The sequence below is a fragment of the Suricata suricatta genome, chromosome 3 (genome assembly GCF_006229205.1).
Source record: "Suricata suricatta isolate VVHF042 chromosome 3, meerkat_22Aug2017_6uvM2_HiC, whole genome shotgun sequence".
NCBI classification, from domain to species: Eukaryota; Metazoa; Chordata; class Mammalia; order Carnivora; family Herpestidae; genus Suricata; species Suricata suricatta.
Window position 1 is genome coordinate 5,337,112 of NC_043702.1, and position 6,799 is coordinate 5,343,910.

Genomic DNA, 6,799 nt, shown 5'->3' on the forward strand with positions numbered 1-6,799 from the left:
TCTTTTTTTGGTGGTGGTGGTTATGTTTAAATGAAGTTGCTTTTACAACACCAAAGACTTAATCATCCATTTCCTATATAAAAGGTAGCTTCTTTTTTGCATGGACCTCAAGTATATTGTAGTATAGAGGTGGAATTTAAGGAAAGGTATTAAGCAGGCTGTGTTGTAGTTTATGGGCAAGTAATAAATTGTATCATGTATCTTGAATGTATCATAGATAAGCTGCTATATAACGATTGCCACTTCAGATAGCTGTGAAATTAGGTGATTAACTAGTTGTTACATAACCTTCTAATTTCTGTATAAGTCTAAGTACATGAAATAGAAGTGGGGGTTTTGATTTTTTTTACTTTGTTTTTCTGTTTGAAATGTAATTGTAACTACTGTAGTGTAAATGATGGAAAATAATTGCATATGTTAAAAAATAAATAAATAAACAGAGAAAAAAATTTAAAAATTAAAAAAAAAGAAAGCTCACAATGGCTGCAGAATTGAGAGTGGACCGGGGCGGGGGGGGGGGGCAACTTAAAGGAAGGGGACCTGGGAGAGGTTCTGGTGATATGGACCAAAATGAGGCATTCAAACATATGGAAACAGCTTTAAGAGAATTTTAGGATTCATCTTAATTTATAATATACATAGCATAAGTCACCATTTCCTGACATATCTGGAATTGGTCACTGATCCATTGACCTGGTTAAGTCAAGTTGGACAACACAATTTCCTTTCTTTAAAGGAAGTGATTTCTCTTGTTCTACTTTGCTGTGGGTTTGTCCCTATGAGGGAGTGGGTAGATTAGACTATTCCCAAGTGTTTGCCTTCCTGTGGAAGACTACGTATCCCCACCCCAGAGTTGTTGGGCTTTCCCATGTAACTTGAGCAATGGCATGTGGGACATGACACAGACATGCTTTTTTCCAGATCTCTAGATTTTTTCCTTCTGCCAAGAAATCAACATGAAGCTGTTTCCTTAGGCATTTCAGGATGAAGAAGATATGTGGAATGGAGCCATAGCTCTGTAGCCAACCAACATGTAACTAAATGAGAAATAAATCTTTGTAGTTACAAGTTCTACAATGCAGAGGGTTGTTTGTTACACGGCATAACTAGTACTAGCTAAGTAATACAAGAGAAAACACATATTCCCCTAGCTTTCTATGAGAAAACTTTCCCTCTACTATTCAGAAGAAATACATATAATCTCTCTCTCTCTCTCTCTCTCTCTCTCTCTCTCTCTCTCTCTCACACACACACACACACACACACACACACACACACACACACTATATCCTCAATGTCTAGTCTGAGTGATGAGCCTGGGGAAATTTGGAGACCACCTGGGAATGTTCACCATGGGACAGAGCCACCCCAAACAACCAAGGACATCATGGGCTTTAGTTTCTATGCAGAAAATAAGCCAAGCAGGGCCTGCTTATGTCAGGCTCAGTCAGATCTCTGTTCATATTTGTTCCAGCTTTTCTGCCTCTGCTTGAAGAATTGGTTTACATAATGAAGTCTCGAGTTCTAGACTAAAAGAACAATGTTAGAGCTCTCCAACACAGCTTTTTCAATATCAATGCCATGCTCTGATTCCTTGTGTCTTTTCTCAGTCTGTTGAACACCTGCAAAGGAGGTAGTGTGCTCATTAATCACCATCCTCCAATAATTTCTTGAAGACCAAACGCCCAGATTTGATTCTGTCAAAAATGATCTTTTTGGTCTTCCCAAATTAGGGGTCAAGATGTAAATGAACCTCTTTTGAGTGGCCCTCACCTCCCCGTACATCTGATCTGTAGTCCGACACATTATCCACTGCGCCACTGGGCCATCCCTTCTCCCCCTACATCTGAAGTCAGGCTGCAAATCAACTTGCCCAGATGTCTTGACAAGCTGTAGTACACTCTGCTGATTGCTGAGTGTCACGACGAAGGACCTCAGTTGCTAACTGAAAACACTGTGACAGAGTGAAATGGCCTTTGGCAACTGAAGATATGAGTTTGGATCCTGCTCTTGATAGGTGACCAGCTGTGCGACCTGAGCGCATTGCTGACTATCTCAGAGCCTCAGTTTACACATCTGCAAACCAAGGTAAGGGCAGTCTCTACATCCCTGAGGTATTGCGAGTTTCAGACCAGATGGTGCTGTGAATGCACCTGCACGAAGCCTAGTGCACTACACGGTATCGAGGACAGGCGTGGTAGAATCAGGTAGAACTGGAGTAAACTGAGTCTTTCCCACCAGTTGTTTCACTGGACGCCTAATACCCTGTTCCTGGGCTGCTCATCATGAAGCAGGAATAATTATTGAATTTCATCAAACATTGTATGTAACATACAATAAGTCAGGGCTTCCTATTAAATCTCTGCCCCTTCCTTATGACCAGAGAGGCAGTTAAGTGAAGGATGTTTGCCGAAGTGATGGATGAAAGATTCACAGAATAAGCCAAGATCGCTCTTTAAAAATGGACAATCATATACACCGGGGCTGGCACACTATAGCCCAAGGGCCAAATCCAGCCCAGTGTCTGTTTTTCTAAATAAAGTTTTATTGGAACTCAGCCATATTCATCTATTTACATATTGTTACTGACTGTTTTCCTGCTACAAAGGCGGAGTTGACTAGGTGCAAATAACACCATATGGTCCTCCAAGCCTGCAGTATTTACTGTCTGGCCTTTTAGGGAAAAGTCCGCTGACCCCAGCTCTGGATGGGGGAGGAGCGTGCTGTAGGGGCAGGAATTGTGGGAAGCAATGAGAAGAGCAAGCAGACCAAGGCAGGGACAGGGGCAGAGGTGGCACGGGAGAAAAGACGGGACAGGCACAACAGGCTCAGGGTACAGGAGGTTTTGAGGTCAAGAAGGATGAGGTAATGTGGGATTGTCAAATGGAGAGCCATGGTGGATGGTGGAACGGGGGAGGGATCACGTTTTCTGTCAAGTCAGTGCAATTATTAGGGGGGTTTAACAGAGATCATCTGTTTCTCAGCCTGGGGGGGGCTCATTTAGACATAAACACACAGAACAGATGGGAAGCTGGCAAAACAGTTGCTTATTTGGAATGGGGTGTTGGCTTAAAGGGGGCAGCTGTGAGCTGTTTCCGTACTTAACTGGTGTGGGAGTTGTCGCCCCACAAAGTGTAAGTGATTAAGTTGTTAGCCGCAAAACTCACAGTTGGCTAGAGCAGCCTCTGAATGTGTACATATCAAGATATGAATAGGTGTTCCCACCAAAAAGGAGCCTTCTTGGATCTGCCTCCCGAAATGCTGCAGGAAATCACCCAACGTGAGCATGCTTTTGTTCCCCGGACTTCTGAGAGTCTGGAATGGACCAGGGTATATTTTGATTTTTCTAGAGGGATGAGAGGATGCTGTTTTTCTCCAATATATTTCATTCTGTGTGTGTGTGGGTGTGTGTGTGTGTGTGTGTAACGTACTTACTAATAACCATCTTATGGAATGTATTTGGTCTGAGAAGCGCATTTTAGAAAAGCTGGTCCAGACGCTCCCTAGAAAGCTCAGCGATCACGTGGCTGGATGAATTGGGGGGCGCTGTCTGTTTGGGGACAGTGCTGTCTATATGGGGACACTGCTCTTTCTCTGCTCTCGGCACACAGATTACCGGGTACTGTGCCCTCTACAGAGCTCTACAGTTTCCCAGATAATTTATGTACATGTTGATTTCTACATTTGCGAGGGGATTCAATGTGATTAGCAATTTAAATGGAAATGTTCTAAATGCCACAAATTGGCACCTAATTTACATTTCTTGTCAATTATCTATGGCCCTAACTCATGGCCCTGAAAAGATTCTGGCTGTCACATGTGAGGTCGCTTGCTAGGAGGCCTGACGCTATTTGGGGGATAAAAATGATTGATGGACATCTTAGTTAGTTGAATCTGAAGGTCACGAGGCTTCCCGAGTGTAAAACAAAATTGGCGAGACGTCCTGATGCAGTTGGCTTTCATCAAACCCGAGACGGTCCTTCTGGGCAGCTCCTTCTGCATTAAGCAGTGTCCCTGTCTTCTGCCGTACCGTGTTACGGGGCTGCCAGGCTCTGTCACCCTCTGTTTTCTTATCTGTCCTGTTGAGTCACTCAGAGCTCATCTGAAATCCTTCCTGTCTTTGGATGCTGAGGCTTCCTTTCACCTCAGCTGTTAAACAGAACTCACCTAATTTGGGTATTTGTTTCTCCTCCTGATATTGGACTCAGGAGGGCCCCTGTGAGCGCATCAGCGCCCAGACATTTGGCAAACCAAGGCCCTGCTGTGCTGCTGTGCTCAGGGCTCAAAATGCTGAGCGTGTGCAAGACTCCAGTGCCCGACTGCAGAGGGAGGCCAAGGCCAGCTAACCCCGCCCTGATTGTCTGGGGGAGGGGAGGACTGAAAGCAGAGGAGGCCTCGGGTATTTCCAAGGGGGAGGGATCTTCCATAGGCACCCTCAGAACACCCACCTTGAGAGCAAGGTCACAGGCCTCCGCACCCCAGCCGCGGTCGGCCTGCCCAGCACCATCGGTCAGGACACCTGACTGCAGGCTGCTGTGGAATCCCTCCGGTGAATTATCCCAGGCCCACCAGGGGCCACAACTTCACCTTCCATCCACAGTTTATCTGCTCGTATTGGCAGAGCCAAGGAGAGGGGCTTGGGCGAAGGTTTATGATGGGCAAACAAAAGTTAAAAACAAGGTTCTGTAAGAAAGGCTCAAATAGAGAAAGACGGCTCCAGGGAAAGGGAGGGGAATGGGGAAGGGGCAGAACGGAACCTTCCAGAGCGTTGGCTGTGGGCTAGGCACAAGCCTCGAGTTCTCCATCCAGGTCCCTGCACCCGGTCCTGGCCGAGGCTGGCTGCCAGACAGCAGACTCAGAACTCTGACACTGAACGGTCTTCACTCTAGAGTCTCTGCCTGGAGCCAGACACCGAGTCCGGACAAGAGACATTTTCCTTGAACCCCCACCTTCTCCCAGCTCCTCAGCCAGGTGCCCACCTCTGTTCTGACGCAGGTTTCTGCTTCCTGCTCCCTGAGCCAAGACCCTCATCAGCATTTTGGTCTTTCTGCTCAGGCACCTCGGCCCCGTCCGCCGGCCTAGTGCCCCAGGCCCGTAAAAACCAGAGACCCTGTGGGCACACAGGTGTGCCTCTCCAGCACGTCCACCTCTGGCTCTGTTTCTACTCAGTCCCAACCCAAAACAGGCCTCCCCACCTCACTTCCTGCCCTTGCCCCTTGGGAGGAGGCTTTGCCTGGCTCACCTGTCGGCCTCTGCCTCCAGCTGGTCCACCGCAGAACTTCCAACTCCACTGTCCTCCCAGACCTGGAGGCCAAGCCGGTCCTCGGCCACCAGGGAAGCCAGACAAGTCTTCAGAGATTCTAGAAGGGGTGTGCAGATGCCCACAGGCGGCTCCTTGGATGGTTTTCGCTGCGTTCAGGAAAGATAAGGCACCAGACAGCGAGTCCCATAGGAGGGTACTGACTGGCTCTCCCTCCCTGTCGGGGGACCTGCAATGTGGCAGTGTGACGCGGCTGGAGCTGGATGAAGAGATATCAGCCCTGCTTCTCCTTCTTACTGGCAGCGTGGCATCAGGTGACTTCTTGTACCCACTGTGTTCCCTTTTCTAGAAAACTGAAAACTAAAGCCGTGTTTGCATATTTCAGAGACTTGTTATGTGGGTAAAATGAAATTCTATAACTGAACTGGAAAGCATGCTGTAAATGTCCATCACTTACTTAGATATAGAAACTGATGGGGCGCCTGGGGGGCTCAGTCGGTTGAGCATCCGGCTCTTGGCTTTGGCTCAGGTCATGATCTGACAGCTTCATGGGTTCGAGCCCCACGTCAGGCTCTGTGCTGACAGTGCGGAGCCTGCTTGGGATTCTCCCTCTCTCCTCTCTTTCCGCCCCTCCCCCATTCGCACAGTCTGTATCTCTCTCTCTCAAAAATATAAATAAACTTTAAAAAAAAGAAAGAAATTGATGACAGTCCTTATGCAGGACTGATGATATTCAGCTCCCCCCGTGACAGAATGAGGTCACGTCAAACTGTGGGTGTTCTGGCTCATAGAAGTTAGGGACATTTAGAGGCCATTGGGGACACACAGCCCAGAGGTGATATGGATGTCAGCACGAGGCGTGGCCGTGCAGAGAGGGCCCAGGAGAGCCCCCAGGAAGCACCTGCAGCATCAGGCCTGGGCAGCCTGTCCAAGCCAACCTTGCTGGCGGTCTCTTCTGTTACCATAATGAAAGGAAAATGTGTAAGTGGCCTCAGTGGAGACCTCAGCAGCTTTGGCCAACCGAAGCCAGTCTGGTTCTGACTGGGCCAGAGAGCGACAGCAGGCGAGCAGGGGGGCTGAGTGAAAGCTAGTGGGCAGGCAGCAGGTGCAGACAGGTGGCCGTGCCCCAGGCAGGGGAAGACTGCGGCAGACTTGCCCGGCCTGTGCTGGGAAACTGGCTCAGTCCTCCCGTGGAGGGCTTGCACGTGGTGGTGTGAGAGTCAGACCGGCTCTCTAGGCGGGTGTCCTGGGACAGTGTGACAGCTTCGTCAAGGGTCCTGGGTGGGGGGCGCCTGGAGGCTCAGTCAGTTAAGCCTCTGGCTTCGGCTCAGGTCATGATCTCACCGTTTGTGGGTTCAAGCCCCACGTCGGACTCTGTGCTGACAACCCAGAACCTGGAGCTGCTTCGGATTCTGTGTCTCCCTCTCTCTCTGCCCCTCCCCTGTTCACACGTAGCTTATCAAAAATAAATAAATATTTTAAAAATTTTTACAAAAACGGGGTCCTAGAGGGCAGGACTGGGACAGGGAGACTAGTTAG

At 48.5% G+C, this 6,799-nt stretch overlaps 1 long non-coding RNA gene across 1 annotated transcript in view; it reads left to right on the forward strand.

Moving 5' to 3' along the window:
* LOC115286310 overlaps nucleotides 1-1,077 on the forward strand; it is a 1,993-nt gene extending 916 nt beyond the window's left edge. Inside the window, exon 2 of the long non-coding RNA XR_003905988.1 lies at nucleotides 922-1,077. This is a non-coding gene — a long non-coding RNA (uncharacterized LOC115286310). The remainder of the gene's footprint in view (nucleotides 1-921) is intronic.
* Nucleotides 1,078-6,799: the final 5,722 nt, after the last annotated feature.